This window comes from Bidens hawaiensis, unplaced genomic scaffold (assembly GCF_021521415.1).
Source record: "Bidens hawaiensis isolate Kalapana, Puna unplaced genomic scaffold, B.hawaiensis_p1.1 tig00008037_1, whole genome shotgun sequence".
NCBI lineage: Eukaryota > Viridiplantae > Streptophyta > Magnoliopsida > Asterales > Asteraceae > Bidens > Bidens hawaiensis.
Genome location: NW_027491564.1, coordinates 586,749 through 610,846, shown reverse-complemented (window position 1 = coordinate 610,846; position 24,098 = coordinate 586,749). Strand labels below are relative to the sequence as shown.

The window sequence follows — 24,098 nt, the reverse complement described above, 5'->3', positions numbered from 1 at the left end:
ATGGAAAGGGTTGTCATTTGCCAATGGAGTTGGCTCACCCGGCATTATAGGCAATTAAGAATGTGAATATGGATTACAATGAAGCCGTTGAGTTGAGGAAATTGAAATTGAGCGAATTGGAGGAAATTCGAGATGAAGCGTATGAATGTGCTTCAAATTATTAAAAAAAACTAAAAAGGGTGCATGATGCTAAGATAAGGAAGTGAACATTTGAAGTTGGGAAAAAGATGAATGAAAGCTGCTTTTTCCAAGGGCAGTAAGATATGGTCCTTAGAGGACGATGACATGATGATGTCACTGTCCATGATGTTCCATTTGGCCTTTCGCGTGTCTCCTCCACCGCCATTCCTACGAACACTAGAACTATTGTGGATACCAACGTGTCTTCAATCGTTGGGACTAAAACTGTTATGGACACCAACGTGTTCTCAGCCCCTAAGGCAAGAACCATTATGGACACAAACGTGTTCTCAACCTCTAAGGCTGAAACCATTGTGGACACAAACGTGTCCGCGACGTCCAAGGAAGCAGTGCTTACGGAGGAGGAGGAAGAGGTAGAGGAATAGGTTCCTCTTCGGAAGAAGCTAAGGTTGGGTGGCTTTGCCAATCTTCCTAGGATGGTTACTTCTCCAGGTGAGAATATTTCTTCTATGTTCCTTATGCTGTTTCTTTCTATTTTAGAAGAAGAAGAAGAAGAAGAAGAAGAATATGGAGGATGCGACGCAAAAGAAAGTTGAGAAAACAAATGTTGAGAAGCCAGCCTCCTTGCTAGTAAAGACGACAGCAGGCGGATCGTCTGAGGCGGCTTAGACGATGCCCCTAGTTTTTAGTATGCCTGTGACGGCGGGTGTGGTTAACTGTCACACCCCGTTAAGTGATTTGCGGAAGCGTAAAACGGTAATGTAACAGAAACAACTGCTATCAAATACATTATTTATAAAGAAACATTATTAACTAATTTACAATATTTTACATTGTTCTAAAATCTTTTACAAACCAGGTGATACAATCAAAACTAGTTCTTCAACTACCTCACTACTAAATCAAATGCTTGTACCATTTTACATAGCATCGATCACAAATCAAACAGATAACACATAAGCACTTTACTCCATTTGTTTTGGATACCTGAAAGCATGTTAAAAACAGGTCAACTATGAATAGTTGGTGAGTTTCATAAGTTTTAACGAAATCAGTTCTGCGTACCACACAGTCATAGTTTGTATGTACGCGCGTATATAAAAATAATGTATTCACGTTTGTATATGTAAATTTGTGTCTTTGTATGTACATATGTATGTGCATAAGTTTATGACAAAAGTTTGAGATTTCGATAGAATTGTGACTGTTCGTTCGTACTACGTGCCTTCATTTTCCACGTAAAATGAACCACCGTGGCTCCCCTTTTGCCCACAACGGTTCCACTTAAGGTCAACCATTACACAGAATTTATATATGTGTGTGTGTGTATATATATATATCTAGTATTTCCTACGCTATAGTATTTCCTATGCCAATCCACATAGTATGATATATATATATATATATATATATATATATATATATATGTATATAGTATATCTCACGTATCATCAATCACTGTGGCTCCCCTTCCGCTCACAATATGCATACTCACATTATTTTCTTGGCATTCATGCCATAATCAAGTTAGTTTGTTTAGTTGCAGCAGACTTGGCTCATAGGTTATACTCAACTGTAGTTTATTAAGTTGCAGAAGAATTTGGCTCATATGCCATACTCAACATTAGTTTAGTAAGTTGCAGCAGAACTTGGCTCATAGGCCATACTCAACTTAGTTTATTAAGTTGAAACAGAACTTGGCTCACAGGCCAACTCAACTTCAGTTTGTTACTATCGTGGCCCGCCTTCTCCCCACAATAGCCCCATGATCATCACAGACCACGTTATCCCCATGGCCATTACAGACCACGTTGTTTCCCAAATTAGTTATGTTTAATATTACATAACGTGTTTGTATAAACAGGTTGTCACGTGTAATTTCATTGTGTTTTGTCATTCGCACTATTGAAGGGTGGATTGTAGTAATTCCAATTAAAACGTGTTTGTTTATGTGTAGTTTCAAGAATTTGGATTACTACACCATGTTGCGTGTTTGCAGGTACAGGTGGTGAGAAAAGGCGATTCAAGTGAACTATGATCGAGAGGAACAAAGGACTCAATAGTTGTTGATAGCAGTCAACAAGTCAAAGAAAAACAAGGATTTTGGAGCTGAGGCTACCGTAGCTTAGGGTAGCCACCGTTAGCTCGGTAGATGTCCAGCGTAGCAAGCTGCCGTAAACAAAGAGATGCTGGTGTAGAAGTTTTCAAAGCCACCGTAAGCTACGGTGGCCACCGTAGCTTACGGTGGGGCCTGCACGACTGGTGGCGGTTACAACTCGAAATTGATGTTATAATTGGCTTTTGATATGCTTTTCATGGCATTCCTACTTAGACAATTGGTGTGGGTGAATGTGGTGCTTGGAACAATATTTTGGGTGTTTCTAATTGAGGATTAACATCATAATCTTGGATTACTTCGGATTAAACTTGGTATGATGATTTCAATCATGTGTGGCTAAAAGTTCTAGTATTTCTCTTGGTTGTAAGGTTATTGCAGTACACTTTTTGTTTATTGTTCTTGCACTTGGATTGATCATCAAATCGTTTAGATTAATATAATCACGTTGTTTGTTTGATTGTTTGTAAATTGTCATATCGTTTAACCTAGTTTTGTTACATACGTTCTTGGTGTTGTTGACAATCGAGATTTAGTAGAAGAAATTAGGGTTAAGATTATATTGATTGATTACCAAGTAACGACCTCGCATTCTAGGAATCCGAGTACTTAGTTCTTGATTAATCACAAACAATTACATTTACACGAAATCAAGATATTATGGTTTATCCATTGAACTTAAACAAAAGTGTTGCGTAATAACCGAACTCCAAGAGGAATGCTCATTTAATCAATTGTTTACAACCTTTGTTTAGTTAATTTAGTTCTTAAAATCAAATCAAAACAAACCAACTTGAAAATTACTTTCTGTCATTTACACTTATATTAGCTTAATTGTTGAGCTACTTCTTAACACATATTCCACAACTCCTTGTGTTCGATACCCATTTGCCACTATCTATTTAGCTGTAATTGGTTTATTTTTGCGCGAGTCTTCGACATCGTGTCAAATTTTGGCGCCGTTGCCGGAGAGTAGTGCGCAACGTGTGTTATTTTTGTAGTTTTTGTTTAAATTGTTATTGTTAGTTTTACGCGGGTTATGCTAGTGTGCAGGTACTTACAGGTATATGCAAACACGACGCTCTCGGTCTTCATCACCGTTAGCGTTTGATCCTGAAATCGAGAGAACCTTTTGTCAGAACCGGATTCAACAGAGGGAAAACAAGATTATTGGGTCACCAAGCACACAAGGTCGAACAACTGACACCACAATCATAACTTTGGAACAAACTGTACCGCCAATGCCACCACCCATATATTCTGAAAACCCATCATCCACTGAACCCATTACTACCACAATCTCTACAAATATACCGACTTCAACCGTGTTTAGTTTTCAAACACCACCTAAACTTCCACCCTTGACCACTTTCATACCTATGCAAGGACAATCATCAAACTCACCACAACAATCATCCTTCCAATCTCAACAAAATCCACTTTATCAACAACCATACACATTAACCAAGACCCACCCATAACTCATATTCCATCGGGTCCGAGATCGAGTCCGCAATTGCTTGATAGGCCACGTTATGGTGATGGTAATGAAGGGTATGAAGAGTTCAAAGAAGGATATTCAAGTGGGGTTGATGGGAGTCAATTGAGGATTCAAGGGCAATTCGGGTAGGGACCCGAAATTCAACCGCAACAACAAATGCAACAATGGGGTGGACCTCAAATTATTCAAGGACAACCACAACAAATAAAACCATTACAACAAGTTTCACAACAACCACAATATCAACAACCAAATCCCCAACCGTAATTTCAACAAAATGTGCATCAACCGCCCGTTTACCGACAAATGGGCCAACCAAGGGTACCATTGGGGGTACCAAGACATCATGCAAGAGAAATGGTTAGGGGAATAGAAGATCATTTGTAAGGCCCCGAGCCCCGGGAAACCCCACAGTTGGTAATCATACAAAACACTTGAGAAATTAAATAAACTTAAAAACAATTCTTTGCATTAAAATAGCATTACAGAGTATAATTTGGCGGAAAATGTAAATAGATTAATAAGTTCCCAAAATCAAAATTAATTATAACTTTTAAAAGTCTTTTGAAATAAAAGGTTTGTAAGAAATTCTTCATTCCAGTATGCCCTTCACCGTCCAAGTAGCTCCGTGCACGTTCAAGCGATAAGGCATCCTCTTCCTAACCTGAAACTCACACTAACATGCACACAAAGCCAGCTTAAGCTGAGTGAGTTCAAGTTTTAAATAAGTAGCAACCGTTTTAATAATCATTTCAACGGTTTTAAAGCGGTAAACGGAAGTACAGCGGTTAGGTCATCACATTCAAATAAATAATCATGCTTACGTATGAGCATCTCTATACGTGCATTCCTATATATATCACTATATATATATATATATATATATATAGCATTCAATAATAACATTCAGGGCCGAGAAAACGTACAACCCAAACACGTAACATTCAGCGCATGCAAACACAAAGTAGGCGTACGCAACATTCAGTAGTCGAGACGACTACAAACATTCAGGGTCGAGCAAACGTACAACCCAAACACGTAACATTCTGCGCGTGTAAACACAAGGTAGGCATACGCAACATTCAGTAGTCGAGACGACTACAACATTCGCCAAATAATGGTCATTCTAAATATATATAAATATATATATACATACACATTCCATAGCATTCCAAGGTCTACCGATACTAGCAAGCCTATGTAAAACCATTCAAAACATTTCATCAGGTAAGAAAACACTTAGGTGTGCATGCTAGCCCAAAACTTAAAAAGAGTTAAACGGGGCATCAAGAACTCACCTGAAATCAATCGAACACCTGCAATGAGCTAGGAATCCCTAAGTGCACAATCACAAGCAAGGGCCTGTAAATTATACACAACACGTTACTAAACTAGACCGTAAGAACACTCTTGCCTAATGGCCAGCCCAAGGCCCAACACTTTGGCCCAAGGCCCAACAACTTGGCCCAAGGCCCAACACTTGGCCCGAGGCCCAACAACTTGGCCCGAGGCCCAACAACTTGGCCCAAGGCCCAAGGACAATCGAATCGGGTCGAATGCGCGTGTAATAAACCTTACAACCATTTGTTAAACGAATCAGCCCTGAATGGACCAAATTCCATTTGAAATTTGTTCATTCATCAAGAATATGTCACCCTAGTTGATAGGGTTCACGGTTTCTTTTTACAACTCTCAATTTAACATTTAAACGAAAATTCGCGTCTCGCCGACTCGATTGACCAAGCACCAACCAAAACAACCCCGAGCATCAAAAAAATAATTTTCCCACAGCCCTTATACTCCCTTCGGGCCGTACAAACTGATTCGGTTGGTCATCCAACCGATTAACGCATCAAACTCAACAATTTGCAATTCTACACCCGATAAACACTAGTTTTCGAACTAAAATCGATTGACCGACCTAAACACCTCCAATGGCCATGAAATTTTAATATGATGTAAATGCCATACCTGGGAATCTTTCTACACCAAAAACTCCAATTTTTATCCACGGGAAGTGGGTCAATTGCACTCTAGCCGAAATCTATCCCATGAAAAGTTTCGGCAAAATTGAGCATCGAAACTATTAGAGGTGAACAAAAAGAGTGTTGGGGATTGTAGTACATACCTTGAACTACTTCTAGGAACTTGGAATCGATCAAAAAGTCGAAGTAATGAAGGGGGGGGCTGCCTCTTTGGCCGATCGCTGTAGGTGCAAAATGGGGGGGGGGTTAGGGTTTTTTTATTAATGTTATAATATAAAATATTTTAATTCTAGCCCCTGGAATTTAATGATAATGCAACTTGGAGGAAGAGTTAAGCGATTAGACATACCAGGATGACGTAAAGGCTTCTGAGAGGCGTCGGATAAACCCCGAGAATTATACATACTCTACAAGCTTCAATTTTTGAAACCGGAATTAACGGGCGTTACATCATTTTCGACCGATCATCACAAATAACCCATCTCCGGTGGTTATTCCTCAAAACCACCAAGGAAGAACATTTGAGGTGAGAACCAATGCGCTCCAAAGTTTACCAAAGTATAAGGGTTTAGCAACGGAAGAACCCTATTTTCATTTGGAGGAATATGACTCTACTTGTAACACGATTGGGGGTCAAGGTTTCTCACCGGATGAGGTGAAATTGGTTTTATTTTAATTTTCGTTGGAGGATAAGGCGAAGAGATGGTTTTACACATTGTCATCCTCATCGATTTGCACTTGGGCCGAAATGCAAAAAAGGTTTTCGGAAGAGTTTTATACGGCCCAAAAGACTAATGATGCGAGACGAAGTTTGAGGTCTTTCCAACAACAATCGGGTGAAATGTTTCATGAAGCATTCGAGAGGTTCAACATGATGATCAAGAATTGTCCTCATCATGGTATAGCTCTTTGGGAGTTGTTGAATGCTTTTCATGAATGGTTGAATGTGGAAGATGAAAGGGATTTGATGTCCATCACAAATGGTACTTTCGGTACTAATTATGAACAAGATGATTGGGCATTCTTGGAACAAATGTCGGTCACATCATAGAGAAAGGCTCAAACTGCAAGAAGAGCAAGATTGGCAATTGGAAGACCGCAAGTTCATGCTGTGGAAGATGTGGGGGTACGAACTACTAATCAAAGAATTGATGTTTGTACCAATTCTAATGAGTTGGGTCGTGGGGCTGATGTGTGTACGCTAGGGCAAGAATAAGTCGAAGAGGTAAATGCACTTCAAGGTCAAGGGGGTGGTAATCCGAATTTCAACATGAACTCAAACACTTACCACCCCGGGTTAAGAAATCATCCAAATTTCCGTTATGGAAATCAAGCAACTCAACTCAATCCGAATTTCCAAGGGACTTCTCAAACCACCTTTATTCCTCGTCAACAATACTTCAACCAAGGAAATTAAAGTCAATTTCAAGGAACGGGTGGTAGTCAAAGCGGGTCTTCGGGTCAAAGTTCATCAATGGGAATGAAGTGATGGACATGTTAAAGATGATGCAGCAAGAGATGCAAAAGAGGAATCAGTTGGATGAAGCTCATGTACAAAAGGATGAAATTCGTGATAAGGCCATTCAATCATTGACAACTCAAATGGGCCAACTTGCAACTGAGGTATCCAACTTGAAGAAGAACAAAGGTCAACTCCCGAGTGACACCAAGGTGAACACTACTCATACTACTTCTCGCAATGTGCCGATTAATCAGGTAAGTGTTTTAAGAAGTGGTAAGGAGTTTAAAATCAATACTGCACCGGAATTAGTTGAAGGTATGGTAGAGGATGTGACGGGGGTAGAAAGTGAAGATGAACAATCTTCACCCATTCAACCCCCTAAACCATCCACTTTTTCAAACAAAGATTCAGGTCAAAATGAACTTTTAAATGATAAAAGCAAGTTGATTTAACTGAATGAGTGACTGCAATTCTTAAGGGTGATCTCCCACCTAATTTTCAAGATTAGCGAGCACCCTTGATGAACATTCAAGTAGGTGACTTTCAAATGTCACGGGCGTTATTGGATCTTGGAGCGGGTGTGAGTATTTTACCGGGGGGTTTGTATTACCAATACGATTTTGGTCCACTTAAACGAGTTGAGACCACAGTTGTATTGGCTGATTTATCTCACAAACTTCCTCGGGGGATTGTGCGGGATGTTATAGTTAAAGTAGAGGAATTTTATTATCCTGTTGACTTTTTGGTTTTGGATTACTTGTTGGTTAACCCAACACAACAGCAAAACGTTATATTGGGTTGGCCATTTTTAAATACTGCTCATGCTATTATTGATTGCTGGTTTGGTACAGTTGACATGGCCTTTGGGAATAGAAAAATGCGCTTAAATGTGTTTACTAATGTTTCTAATTCATTGGCTAGTGAAGAATGTTTTATGGCAGATATTATAGATGGGTGTGTACCACACGAGTATGAGGAAGGTATGTTGGATGTTTGTGTTTGTGATGATTCTGAACAAGTTCACATTTGTGCATTGGAGTTGGAAGAAAGGAAACAATATGTGTTGGCATTGCAAGAAGAAAGACCACCGTGGACTCATCAAGTTGAGAGTCTACCAACAGAGATCAATTCGGATACTAAACCTTCGTTGATTTGTCTTCCCAAGGTAGAATTGAAAGAATTGCCAAGTCATCTCAAGTATGCGTTCTTGGGAGAAGGTGAGACGTTGCCGGTTATCATTGCCTCTAACTTGAATGAGGCTCAAGAAGAAGGATTGTTGGAAGTATTGAGGGCTCACAAGGCGGCAATTGGGTGGAATATAGCCAATTTGAAGGGTATTAGCCCATCTATAGTCATGCACAAAATCATCACCATGGATGAGGCAAAGCCTGCTCGGGAAACTGAAAGAAGGTTGAATCCTAATTTGCGAGAGTGCTGAAAAAGGAAGTCATCAAATGGTTGGATGCGGGAATTATCTATCCCATTTCAGACAGTGCATGGGTAAGTCCAACACAGGTAGTTCCAAAGAAAGCCGGCATCCAGGTAATTAAATATGAAAGTGATGAACAAATCGCTACCTGACTGCTAACTGGGTGGCGAGTGTGCATTGATTATAGGAAGTTAAATGCGGCTACTTCAAAAGACCATTTTCCATTACCTTTTATTGACCAAATTATTGAAAAATTGTCGGCTCAAAAATTTTATAGTTTTTTGGATGGGTATTCGGGATATAATCAAATTGCTATTCATCCTGATGACCAACAGAAAACCACATTCACATGTCCATATGGCACTTTTGCCTTTAGGCGAATGCCATTTGGATTGTGTAATGCCCCGGCCACGTTTCAACGATGTATGATGAGTTTTTTTCGTACATGGTTGGGGATTCACTGGAGGTATTTATGGATGACTTTTCCATTTTTGGGTCAACTTTTGAAAGATGTCTTGATGAATTGGAAAAAGTTTTAAAACGTTGTGTCGACACTAATTTGATTTTAAGTTGGGAGAAAAGTCATTTCATGGTACAAGAGGGTATAGAGTTGGGTCATGTAGTTTCAAGTCGGGGAATGGAGGTGGATAAAGCAAAAATTAAGGTTATTTCTTCATTACCACCACCGAAAAATGTAAAAGGGGTAAGGACGTTTTTGGGGCATGCCAGGTTTTACCGGCGGTTTATTAAAGGTTTTAGTGTGATTACTAAACCTTTATGCAATTTGTTGCTAAAAGATATTGCATTTGATTTTACTAACGATTGTTAGCAAGCATTTGATGTTAGTCATTTCCACTACACCATGGTATGCTCATTTTGTCAATTATCGGGCCACAGGTGAGATGCCTAAACATTGGGCCATGAAAAGGAGGCAACAATTTCTATCCCAAGTCAAGCAATATATTTGGGATGAGCCCGACTTGTTCAAAATTGGTGCCGATCAAATTATTAGGCGTTGTATTCCCGAGTCGGAAGTTCAAGAGATTTTGGCACATGCTCATTCGTCGGCTTGTGGAGGTCATTTTAGTGAGCAAAAGACGGGTTATCGAGTTCTTACAAGTGTGTTTTATTGGCTCACTATTTTTAAAGATGCAAGTGAATATGCCCGCCATTGTGTTAATTGTCAAAAGATGGGCAGAATTTGAAAACGGGATGAGATGCCTTTGCAACCCATTTTGGTAGTTGACATTTTTGATATATGGGGCATTGACTTTATAGGCCCGTTTCCAAATTCTTACGGGTACTTATATATTTTGGTGGCGGTGGATTATGTTTCAAAGTGGGTCAAGGCTATAGCAACAAGGACTAATGATCATGCCGTGGTATGTAAGTTTGTTCAATCCAATATTTTTGCAAGATTTGGAATCCCAAGAGTGATCATAAGCAATGGTGGAATGCACTTCAAGAACTTCAATTTCGGGAAATTGTTGAAGCAGTATAATGTATATCATCGAATTGCTACTCCATATCACCCTTAAACAAGTGGAAAAGTTGAAGTGTCAAACCGACAAATTAAAGAAATATTGATGAAAATAGTGCGGGTTGATAGGAAGGATTGGTTGGTGAAGTTGGATGATGCACTATGGGCGTATCGAACCGCTTATAAAACGCCCATAGGAACGACTCCTTACCAGTTGGTTTATGGGAAAGGATGTCATTTTCCTATGGAATTGGCTCACCGGGCATTGTGGGCTATTAAGAGTGTGAACATGGATTACAATGAAGCCAGTGGGTTGAGAAAGTTGAAGTTGGCGGCATTGGAAGAGATAAGGGATGAAGCTTATGAGTGTGCATTGGCATACAAAGATAAGTTGAAAAAGGTTCATGATGCCAAGTTGAGAAAGCAGGTTGTTGAAGAAGGGCAAAAGGTTTGGTTATATAATTCACAGCTCAAACTTTTTCCCGGAAAATTGAAAAGCAAATGGATGGGCCCGTATGTGATAACAAGAGTGGGTAGGTTTGGTGATGTGGAAATTGAAGACTTACACAATCAAGCAAGGCAAACTGTGAACGGACATCGACTTAAGCCATACTTGGAGGGTAAGGATATTAAAATGTGTGAAGTTGACAAGGTGGGTTACCTGTTGCAGTCGCCTGAAGAAACAACCAATTAAACGATACAGGTTTGTTGTATAGCGTAGTTTAGTTTTTGTGCAATTTGGTTAAAAAAATTACCGTTCTCGTTTAAGAGTGTGTCCAAATCAAGTGTGGGAAAGTTTTACTAATTTCTTTACCGTGTTGAGGACAACTCGGGTTTTTCATGGGGGGTAGGGTAATTTTTAGTTTTTGATTTGTAAATAATTTTATTTAGTTTAAAAAAAATCCTCCATTAGGTTCCACCGTAGCCTACGGTGTCCACCGCAAGCTACGGTGGACCTGAATCTCTACGCCAGCAGCAGTCTGTTTACGGTGGAGTGTTACGCCAAGGAATCTACCGTAGCTTACGGTAGCCACCGTAAGCTACGGTGGATTCTGAGTGTCGGCGTACAATGCAGTATATAAAAAATATATTTTAATAAAATCCGAAAATTCCAACCACATAACACGTATCTCTTTCTTCTTATTCACATTCACCATCATCTTCATCTTACATCCTTCTCTACTAAACCCTAATCCCCAAATTCATAACTTCTTCAAATCTTAACCAAAATCAACGATTTTTGGGTCTAACTTGACTATATTTTCGCAAGGAATCACATTCATTGCTCGGTTTTCATCAATCTTAACTATTTGGGGTTCGATTTTGGACGTTTTTGGTACGAAAATTTTGAACAACAAGTGGGTTTTGCAAGTGACTAGTGATTAGTGTGATTAGAGTGTTTAATTCGGCTTAAAGGTATGTTTCTCTTCACTCGATTGCTACAAAATTCATTGGTTAAGATTACATGCTTGTACATTGCTTACACTTGCTTGTTGAATATGGTATGGAAAATTATAGTTTGACAAAAGTTGAAAATGGAATATGTTCTATGTTTAAACGAAATGCTGTCAAAATTTTGTGAAAAATGGTTTATGACTTTCATATATTCACAACCGTAAAAACAAGAAAGTGTGGGAATGTATATAGAGATGAATACTAACTTGGTTAATGTTTGTCATTGATTAGATGGGACGTTCTGCTACGGATAAAGGAAAAGGGATTGCGGGTTCATCTAGTAACTCTACTGCCGAACAAGCAAAAAAGCGGAGGTTAGAACAACAACAAGAACAGGAAGTAGAGGTGCATTATGTTAAACCGGATTGGACTCATGGGCTACTAATAGATCATGATTTGAGATGGCAACCAGAGTTGTTTCACGAGAAAATGAATACATTGAATAAGAAGTACGACGCATTTCTCAAGTGTTATAATCGAAACGAGAAGTATGTTTTCATCGATGAAATTGAAGAATGGATGGCAAATTTGAGATGTCCTTCGTTTAATAAACCCGCGGGGATGAAGCTTATTGGAACTGTTAACAACATTGAAGTAACCATGTCGTTTGAAACATTGAGGCAGATTGCACGATTTGATAGTAAGCCTCAAAACAGTTATGTATATCCAGCTCTTAGTGATTTGTATTTCCAACCAGACAGACATCCAACTTGGAGAATGATGTTTGAAGCATTGTTTTTACCCGGCACTTATGATGGGAAGTTATTGAGAAAGAATTTAAAGATTGAGCCAAAAATGTTGCTCATCATTTGTTTGCACAATGTAATGCCAAGAAGAGGGGATATGCAAGAAGTCCGGTATCCCGAGGTCCCGATCCTATACTCTTTGATGCATGGGGGACAACTCGTACCATTCCGGTATCTAGTACTTAATAATATCTGGGCATGTCGAAATAATGTGAGCAGAAAAGTTATCCCACATTGTCGGTTGATTACCACGCTGTTGATGCGGTTTGGTGTGATTGGAGATAATGATATTGGAGTTGTGAAGAAACATAAGCCGTTCGATGTGACAAAGCTATGGGTTGGTTGGGAATATTGAGCAAGTGACAGGTACCATATGTTGAAAAGTGAGGGACAGAGATGGAGGGCATTGAAGGTTGATGCTAGACCTTTGGAACCGGGAGAAGAAGATGAAGTTGAGAGTGATGATGAAGAGGGAGAGAGTGGTGAAGATGATTATGATGATGAGCTGGGTGAACGGGTCGTGATGGAAAGTGAAAGGGTAGGTGGTAGTTCAAGTGCGCAAGGACGGGGAAGTTCCCTACCATTTGACTATTCGAGGAAAAACATTTGACTCAAATTGGGCGCAGGCATGGAACGGGCCCAAAAGCAAATGTATGATCGTCAGGAAGTGTGGAACTGGACCCACGCTTATGCTGAACAAAGAGAAATCAACCATTGGTATGAGGATGACCGTCAAAGACGAATGCATGAAGCATGGCATTCGGGCAACCTGTGGTGGCGGACCCACCGATTATTGACTAGACTACGTTGCCACCATACAACGGTACGGTGAATTATCCCATGCCGCCATTGCATCATTTAGAATGGGTGGATGCGCATCAAACTCAAGGTTCAGGACAAGCTCTAGGAGAAGATCAAGATGGTGGAAAGGATCAGGGGGCGTTTGGTTTTGGCGAATTCGGGCACGTGATGACATCCATCTTAGGACCACCGCAACCACGTTACTATTGAGCTGCGTCGGCAGCGAATCAGGTGTTTCCTTGTACATTTTTGTATCTTATTTTTATGTTTATGTTTGGGTTTGGGAGGTTAAGTGGAGTAATGACAAGTTAGAATTTAAGGGTTGTGTTTGTCGGTGGTGTTTTAAATAAAAGAACCTACATTGAGGACAATGTACCTCAAGTGTCGGAATAAGGGATGAAAACTTTGAAATTATTAAAAAAAAAATAAAAAATAAAAAAATATGATAGGTTAAGATTGAGGTCCTTTATCATGGTCAGGTTCCTTTGTATGATTATGGCTTAGTTTTTGGTACGAGTTCAATTAAATTTCTAGCTAAAGGTGACATGTTTTGAGTTAGTTATCTCACCTAAGTGGAGTAATTCGAGACTCGGGGTGCATATAGTAGTGAGATGGACAATGTGACCTTCCTTGTTAGAACTTGTGCAATGATTGCTTTCCGAGACCTTAGCTTGGTATGCATGCAAAAAGGATAGAGACAATTAGGATAAGCCTCATCTAGGATGAGTGAGAGTGTGGGTATTGGGGGTTGGGCCTCATACATTACAAATATAAGCGTGGGCAATGAGAGGGGCGGGGGTTTGGTCTTTAGATACCCAATTTTGAACCTAATGCTTATTGTTTATCGATTACTCTTGACATATTTATTTGTGAAAAGATCCGGCCTAGTTAATAGGTATATTATGTAATTGTTGCATTAGTGAAGAAGTATGAAGAAATAGTATGTTGTTATTTTATTCAAGTAAAAAAAAATGAAGTCAGTTTATAATGTTATTGTTAGAAGTTATAGCATTTTGATTAGTTGTATGTAATAACTTGGTCGGATTTGATCGCATGCACTACTTTCAAAATTTCCATTCTGCACCTAAACACTTAGCCTCGTTACAACCCGAGATAAGACCTCTTTATTTGCACAATTACTTAAGCAATTGTAGGTGGAGGTTTGACAGTTGCATAAGCTTATTATAGTAGGATTGCACATGTGTCTGAGTATTGATAATTGTGATGAAGGCACCGAATTGAGATGTAATTGTGTATGGAGTGTTGCATGAGATAAAATAAAGAAACATGTTAGGTTTTACTAGAAGTTTAACTGTTTGATTGTTTTGAAATTGTGAAGTATGACTATAGTTTATATGAAATACAAGGAATGGGGTATGATCTTGGACCTTGACCGAAACCTGGTGAAAGAATGTGTTGTTATGATTAAAAAATTATATATGAAAGAAATTGATTGAGTTGCTTGAGGGCAAGCAACGTGCAAGTGTGGGAATGTGACGGGTGGATTGTAGAGCCACCCTAAAGTGTAGTAATTCGAGTTAAATTGTGTGTGTTTATGTCTAGTTTCAAGAATTTGGATTACTACACCATGTTGCGTGTTTGCAGGTACAGGTGCTGAGAAAAGGTGATTCAAGTGAACTATGATTGAGAGGAACAAAGGACTCGATAGTTGTTGATAGCAGTCAACAAAGTAAAAGAAAAACAAGGATTTTGGAGCTGAGGCTACCGTAACTTACGGTAGCCACCATAAGCTATGGTAGATGTCTAGTGTAGCAAGCTGCCATAAACAGAGACATGCTGGCGTAGAAGTTTTCAAAGCCACTGTAAGCTAAGTTGGCCACCGTAGCTTATGATGGGGCCTGCACGACCGGTGGCGGTTACAACTCGAAATTGATGTTATAATTGGCTTTTGATATGCTTTTCATGGCATTCCGACTTAGACAATTGGTGTGGGTGATTGTGATGCTTGGAAACAATATTTTGGGTGTTTCTAATTGAGGATTAACATCATAATCTTGGATTGCTTCGGATTAAACTTGGTATGATGATTTCAATCATGTGTGGCTAAAATTTCTAGTATTTCTCTTGGTTGTAAAGTTATTGCAATACTCTTTTTGTTTGTTGTTCTTGCACTTGGATTGATTATTGAATCGTTTAGATTAATATAATCACGTTGTCTGTTTGATTGTTTGTTCTATACGTTCTTGGTATTGTTGACAATCGAAGAAATTAAGGTTAAGATTATATTGATTGATTACCAACTAACGACCTCGCATTTTAGGAATCCGAGTACTTAGTTCTTGGTTAATCACAAACAATTACATTTACACGAAATCAAGATATTATGATTTATCCATTGAACTTAAACAAAAGAGTTGCGTAATAACCGAACTCCAAGAGGAATGCTCATTTAATCAATTATTTACAACCTTCGTTTAGTTAATTTAGTTGTTAAAATCAAATCAAAACAAACCAACTGGAAAATTACTTTCTGTCATTTACATTTATATTAGCTTAATTGTTGAACTACTTCTTAACACATATTCTATAACTCCCTGTGTTCGATACCCATTTGCCATTATCTATTTAGTTGTAATTGGTTTATTTTTGCGCGAGTCTTCGACCTCGTGTCAACTATCTCCACTTAATATATCAATCAATGATACTAATCACATTTCATCAGCACGTAGTCAATCATTATGTTTGTAGTGGCTTTTCATATATAAAAATTCAGATAATTTATCCTGAACCGTTTTCAGATAGATAACGTGTACATGCATGCTTTTCACCCAAAAAGTTCGTAAAAACAGGTTAAAAGTGGGGTCATGAAACACACGGTTTTGTAGGCACTCAAGGTCAGTTCGGGGTTCGTTTCCCTTGCTATCACTTAGTCCCTTTGCGGTTTTCGTCTGTTTTCGCTCTATTAATCCAATTTTCGGGTTCTTGTGCTTCTATATAAGCTAAGTACAGGTCCTATATCACAAACCAAGCATGAAAGTTAGGGTTTTGGTTAGGGTTCTAAACCGAACTTTTGAACTATAAAAACATTGTTTAAACCCTCTAATCCGTGTTTATGGCCAAAAAAGAGTATGATTCTGATTCCTAACCATGTGCATGATCAAAACACGGTTTGGACCATTTTAGGATTTTTGCATGGTTAGGAATGATTTTTAGCAATTATACTATGTTTATGTGAGATTAATCTTAATTAAAACATGTTTAAATGGAAGAAATTGATAAAAATACCTTGGATTTCTTGAGGTCAGCTGAAGAACAGAATGTATAACAAGGTTTTTGTTGAACATGAGCTTAAAATATCTTGTTATACTATATAAAAAGAATAGAAAGCTTAAGGGGGGGGGGGGTAAACACCCCTTGCGGCCGCAAATTCAATAGGGCCCTCTTGGGCCTTATTTTGTCCCAATGGCCTCAATTTTCATGCCCGAGCGTGAAATCCCAACTTTAAATTTATTTCGGGTTCGGTTTTTGACGTGAAAAATATATCCGGAACAACAAACAGCGCGAAAACGAGTGTTTTTCGGCCAATAACTTGCAAAATTAGAAAACCATAATATTTGTTTGTAAAAATAGAAAATATTTTCACGGATCGCTCAAAACATCCCCAACAAGTGTTTGGTATTTCGGCTTAATGGATAATAGAATGCTTGTTTGGTAACTATCTTTCGCGTTTAAGTTTATAGCGGGTGGTTAAACGAACATGTATTCGTTTAACTGGTTTGCTATCATACTAAGGCCATAATATCAATATATTAGCTTATATTAAACGTATATTACTTATAGATGCCCCCCCCCCCCCGGGATATCCAGATCATAACCAGACCCATTCGGCTATCTGTTTGTTTGCTACATAATAAGAGGTTAATCGCTTATTAGATTTGTAAGTACTAAGGTGTATCCGGTTTTGTCACGAATGTCAAATTAACCCACCAGAGGCCGACTCTATCACACCCTGACTTAAGGCCTAGGCGTGTGACCAATAATTGGTACCTGTTTTGTAAATACATCAGCGTTTAAGGTTGTAAAGCGGAAGACTTAATTTAAAATATTATTATATTCCAAAAGTCAGGATTTAAAAACCCGGTGGTTGATACAAAAGTGTATGGATTACAAAACCATAATTTACATTATTTTATTACCAAAAAATTCATCTGAGCCATCAGATAGTCTAATGGCTAATCATTATCTCTAATCACCTTTTCTTCATTACCTTTAAAACAGTTTAAAAAATACTTTAGCAACACATGCTGGTGAACACATTAACAAAAAAAATTTTGATTCTCAATAATCTCCTCGAGACATCTTAGGCCTCAGCCCAACGTGGCTTAGGAAATAACCAAGCTATGAAAGTCTGAATTACTATTATAAACTCCAGCTCAACTCGAAACCACTCAGCAAACACCACAGCGTTTGAGGACGTAGCAACTACCAATATACATAAGATTATCCCCTCTCGGACATTACTTAGGTCCGAACCAACGTGGCAGAGGCATAAGCAAGCGTGGTACGGTGTGCCCATCGTCTACCCACATATGTAAGGATCCAGAAAAATGTATATGATAGCATGAATGCTAGCAATTATCTTTTGTTTATAAAGTTTTAGGGACACATAATCCCATGTAAACATTTAAAGACTCAATTTATAAAATTATAAGAGTTTAGACATATTCACCTTTGTTTTTTATCAGTGTGTTTAACGGATTTATGCTTCTTGTTACCTCGGACCTATAGTACGAGAATAACCTTTTGTAAATACTTGATCGAGGATCTAGCTTCCGACCTTTAGTCTGTTCGCATAACCTTTACCTTGATATTCATTTCGTTTTTAAAACATAGAGACTTTTAGTCCTTTCTTTGTTCATCATTTATCAACTACGTTTCTTCTTTATGAAGAAATGCATATATCGAATTTCTTCTACTTTAAGAAACATTTACAAAATCTTTAGATAAAATAAAAAATAGCAATTCTACTTATCGTCGGGAAATCAAAAGCATAAACCGATAAAGGTTCAACTAGTTGCACGTATTTCGAGACAACGAATACTTAGGAACGTCGAGATCGTTACACGTATTTCGAGGTTATATGTGTGATCAAAGTGTGATTGGAAGAATCGGATTTCACCCCATGGCCATCTATTTATAGGCAGAAAACTGCACCTTTGTGTAGCATGAAGTGATAACATAGTGTTAGTTCACGTTGCGAGAATGGCTAGTTAACCGCCTTAGATTTCTCTTGTTCTTTGTGTAGTGCGAAGCATCCCTTCACGTCGCATGAAGTAGTCCTATAGGTCTGATGAGTTGACAACTAGACCTACCACATGTCACTACATGGTGACACGTGCCATACGTCGTGTTGTCACGTGTCATTCAATAGTTTGATTACTTCGTGGCTACTTTGCGTAGCGAGAAGCATTTACTCATCTCCTTTGAGTCGCGCGAAGTAAAATTATTTCCAGAATTTTAAACCTGGACTTCCAATCTTGAAATATTTGGCTCAAAATTTTAGAGATGTTACATCCTCTCCACCTTGAAATGAATCTCGTCCTCGAGATTCGCTAAAACAGATGTGGGTATTTCTTTCTCATCTTTGATTTTTACTCTTAAGTAAATTCTGGTCCTCTTCGGGAGTTCCATGTTATCTTTACTAACTTTATCTTTCGCCGTTTAAGTTTCTTAACATTGAAATCTTTAACTTGTAGAGGTTTTTCTACAAATTTTAGATTTTCGTTAATTTCGACATCTTTTAAAAGCTTGGCTAAAGTTTCGTCAGCGAGACATTTTCATAGATTAGAAACATGAAATACGTCATATATTCCTTTCATTTCTTCTGGTAAATGTAAGCGATAATCTAAAGTACCGATTCGTTCTACTATTTCAAATGGTCCAACAAAACCAGTACTTAATTTTCCTTTCTTGCTGAATCGTACCACACCTTTCTGATGGTGATACTTTCAGTAAGAATTTATCGCCTACTCTTTTTCCGGCATCTGCATAACTCTTTTGCTGATCTCTTGCTGTATTAGGTTGTTCACAGATTTGTAATATCTTATCGTTGTTTCTTGGACTATCCCATGTCCATATAATTGATTATCTCCAGTTTCAGACCAATATACTAGCGTTCTACAGTTTCGTCCATATATTGCTTCAAATGGTGTAGCTTGAATACTCGTGTGATAACTATTATTATATGAGAATTCCATCAGAGGAAGGTGAAAATCCCAACTTCCTCCTAGATCAATCACACAAGCTCGGAGCATATCTTCAAGCGTTTGAATTGTTCTTTCACTCTGCCCATTAGTTTGAGGATGATAAGTAATGGTAAGATTCACTTGAGTTCCTAACGCTTGTTGGAAACTTTCCAAAAATGTGACATAAATCAACTGTCTCGGTCGGATATGATATATAGTGGCACACACAATCAATGATATGATGTTGTTCATGTATATTCAAGTGAATATATTCATAGAGTATGATTCATTGATAGGTAAGAAATGAGCGAATTTAATTAACCTATCGATGATTACCCAGATAACATTATGCTGACAGGTAGTTTTATGGAGTTTCGTAATGAAATCCATTGTTATCATCTCGCATTTCCAAATATGAAATTCAAGTTGTTGAAGCAAACTTCAAGGTTTCTGATGCTCAGCTTTAACTTGCAAACAAGTTAAACATTTAGCAACATATAGAGCAATATCTCTTTTCATCCCATTCCACCAGTAGTTTGGTTTAAGATTTCGATGCATCTTATCACTACTGGGATGCATCTTGTATTTTGATCTATGAGCTTCACCCATAATCCTTTCGCGCAATTCACCAACAATTGGTGCCTAGATTCTATTTCCAAGTCTGATTATACAATCATCTCCTTTGACAAAAGAGTCAATTGTATCATTACGCTTTTCTTCGAAGATTTGATTTTCTTTTATAGCTTGTTTCTGAGCCCTCTTGATTTTTTCAATTAGATCTATTTGTAATCTTAAGGCTCTAACTCTCTTGGGCTTTTCATGTTCTTTTCGACTTAATGCGTCGGCAACTATTTTTGTCTTACCCTCGTGATAGATGATTTCCCAATCATAATCATTTAAGGTTTCCATCCATCTTCTTTGACGCATGTTAAGTTCTTTCTAATAAAAAATGTGCTTTAAACATTTACGATAAGTGTACACGATAAACTTAACTCCTTAGAGATACTGCCTCCATAATTTCCAGCCAAAAATTATGGCACCAAACTCTAGATCGTGAGTCGTATAATCCTTTTTGTGTACTTTCAATTGGTGAGAAGCATAGGCTATTACTTTCTTTCTTTGGATTAGTACAAAACCGAAACCTTAATGAGATACGTCACTAAATACAACGAAATCTTCCATACCTTCTAGCAAAGCTAGTTTAGCAAAGTCGTTTAGTTCCCCCATTCATACTTAAAATTTTTTTTGAGTTAATGAAGTTAAGGGAACCGCTATTTGAGAGAAATTTTTTATGAATCTTCTATAATATCCAGCCAAACCTAAGAAACTTTAGATTTCGGTTGGCGATCTAGGAGTTTCCCATTTTGCTATTGCTTCAATTTTGACAGCGTCTACTTGAATTCCACTTGCGTTAACAACATGCCCAAGAAATTGTACTTTGTGCAGCCAGAATTCACACTTGGAAAACTTAGCATACAATTTTTTGTTTCGAAGTAATTCAAGCAAAATTCTAAGATGAACTTTATGATCTTCTTCTGATTTATAATAAATAAGTATATCATCGATGAATACGGTTACAAATTTCTCTAAATAAGGCTTACAAATTATGTTCATCATATCCACGAACGCGACTCGGGCATTAGTAACTCCAAATGGCATTACGATAAACTAATAATGTTCACACCTTGTCCGATAAGTGGTTTTCGGAATGTCCTCTTCTTAAACTTTTAGTTGATGGTATCTAGAGCGTAACCCTATTTTAGAAAAGAAACTCGCTCTTTGCAATTGATCGAATAGGTCGTCAATTCTAGGTAGCAGATATCGATTCTAAATAGTTACTTTATTCAAGGCTCTATAATCGATGCACATCTTCATGGATCCGTCTTTTTTCTTGACGAATAGTATCGGAGCTCCCTAAGGTGATGAACTTGGACGAACGAATCCTTTTTCCAACAATTCATCCAATCATTTCTTCAACTCCTTCATTTTCGTTGGAGCTAATCGATATGGGGATTTAGCTATTGGAGCGGTTCCAGGCATCAGGTCTATTCTAAACTCGACTTCTCGATTAGGTGGTATACCTGGAAGTTCATTTGGAAATACGCCGGGAAAATCGGATACTATAGGTACGTCTTTGATTTCTTTAGGTTTTGATTCATGGGTAACATAGGCCATAAATGCTAAATAGCCTTGGTTTAAACATCTGTTAGCTTTAATCATAGAGACTAGGCTAACTTGACCAGCATCTTTGTCACCGGCGATTTGAATTGTTCGTTTGTCAGGGGCTTGAAGTTCTAGAGTTTTCTTATTACAAATGATATGGGCATGGTTATCGGATAACTAGCCCATACCTAGAACTATATCAAAGCTAGCTAATGTCATGGTTAATAATTGTACATGTATGATGTAGCCTGCCAACAAGATCTTTCCGTTCTCTAAGGCTTCTGAAACCTTTACTACCTCACCACTGGCTGTCTCGATGTTTATAGTTTTATTCAATTTTTTTAAAGGTTCATTTAATATACTACAAAATTTATAATCTCTAAAACTTTGATTTGCACCAAAATCAAATAAAACTCTTACATAAACGTTATTAACTAAGAACGTACAGGTGATGGTGTCCGGCATGTCCGCGACCCTTTTGGTGTTGAGTATAAAGACTCGAGCATTCCCTTTCTTCCCATCATTCTTGGTGCCACTTCCTCCAGCACCAACATTTCTCTTTGGACATTCAAAGCTGAGATGTCTCATCTCCTTGCAATTAAAGCAAATCATTGTTTTCTTCCAGAAATTTGCTACGACATGCCCTGGTTTGTTGCATGAATCACAAACTGTAGATGTAGATGCTACAAATCGGCATCAATCCAGGTGATGCCTCTTGCACAATGGATAGTTAGAGGTAAAACTTCCCCTCTTCCTATCAACCTCTTTACCCTTAAAACAGGTATTTCCTCTTCCCTAATTGTCATTCGTTGTATTATCCTTCTTATCCTCTTCTTTATTTCGGATAAGATCGTTCATTAGATAACCAGCCAGTTCCATGGTGAAATCGGTGGTTTGCGGCAGATGAGACCTTACCATGTCTCGGATTTCCCTAGGCAAACCCCAAATGTAGCGGGTCACCTTGCTTGATACGGGTGTTACCAATTGCGGCACAAGCCTACAATACTCTTGAAACTTTGTATTGTAGTCTTTCAAATTAGTTCTGATCACCTTGTGGTTGAGGAACTTGGTTTAAATTAAGTCTGTCTTATGAATCAGACAGAACTTCTGTAGAACCAAACTTTTAAATTTCTCCCATGTTGATTGATACATGGTTTTTCTTCCCTTTCACATTAACAAAGTGTTCCACTACTCTAACACTTCTCCTTTGAACATTTACGATCTGTACTAAATCTTCTCTTCTTTAGTACATTTGCTCATTATTATGATTGACTCCATCTCTTCCAGCCATCTTATTGTTGCTATGGCGCCTTTATCGCTATCAAACTCTTTCGGTCCATACGTATTAAAATCCTTAAATAAGCAACCTTCAATTCTCAACTTCTTTTTAAAGGTTCAACGAAAATCTTCAACATTATTCAAACCATGATCACTTTCTTCATCTTGATGTGTAGGGTTTGAGCGAGATTTAGATTTGGCAGTCTTATTGGACTGTCGGGTTTCACTTTTATCCTTCATAACTAGTAGAAATGTATTCATTGCATTTATCATTTCTTGCATTGTTGTTATTAGTTGCTCATGATCTTTTCAAGCAGGCTTGGTTCTCGTTCGGTTGCTTCTTGAGTTAGAAGCTTTCTTGTTTTGCGAAGGATTACTTTGATTCAACATTCTGTAATTATAAAAAAATTGATTTAGAACCAAAGATTATATATATATATATATATATATATATATATACCGGTAGATAGAATATCTTACAAACCAGATTATTTTACAAACGATAACAAGCACAAGTACTATAAACTGACAATGAAACGAACGATACAAATACAACGGGATAGGATTCCTAATTTTTCATATAGTCCTTAATCATCTTCTTCATCTTACTACATTTTTGTAGTAATTTGCTTCCAAATTTCTTTCTCTTGCTACCCTATGTAGCAACTTTCTTTCTCAATTCATCGGTTTCATGAAAGTGTTCGATCAAGATGTTCTTCTTGGGATTGTGGCATGATATTTGGATATCCATATTGAGTTGGTGGATCTCGATATCCCATCATGACAATGCCATAGTGATTCTTTGGGTACGGTGGTGGGGGACTTGATTCAAACGGTAGATTGTAAAATGCTTCTACAGCCTTTTGTTATTCCCTTATATCATCAGCTTGTTCCAATATGGTAGGAACGATACCCCATAGGGTGGGAAACTATTTGGAAATACTTGAACATAAGAATATTGAGGATCATAACAAGGGGTCATATGAAACATGGGATCTTGGAAACCAATATTTTGTGGACAATCACATCTTGGTTTATCTCGAACATAATGGCTTCCTTCCTTAGTACTCATTTCTTCCGAAATTTCTTCTTTGCGATCCTCCTCGGATTCTTCCTCTGGGTCTTCTTCGGATTCTTCCTCTAAATTGATCTCTATATCATCCTTGTTTAAATCTACTTGTATAGTCACCTTCTTTAGGAGTTGTATTACCCTCATCTTGGGTGTCTTAGATGGACTTGCTATGGAATCAGTGTTGGAATCTGTTGGGTTATAGGTTGGGGTTCCAAAATGCCATCTACTTTGGTCGGAGTGACACTGCATCCAACTGGAGGTGT

The 24,098-nt window shown here is 38.1% G+C and overlaps 1 pseudogene; it reads right to left on the bottom strand.

Moving 5' to 3' along the window:
- Positions 1-6,545: 6,545 nt before the first annotated feature.
- LOC143636682 (small nucleolar RNA R71) lies at positions 6,546-6,646 on the bottom strand (annotated as a pseudogene).
- Between the last annotated feature and the right edge of the window lie 17,452 nt (positions 6,647-24,098).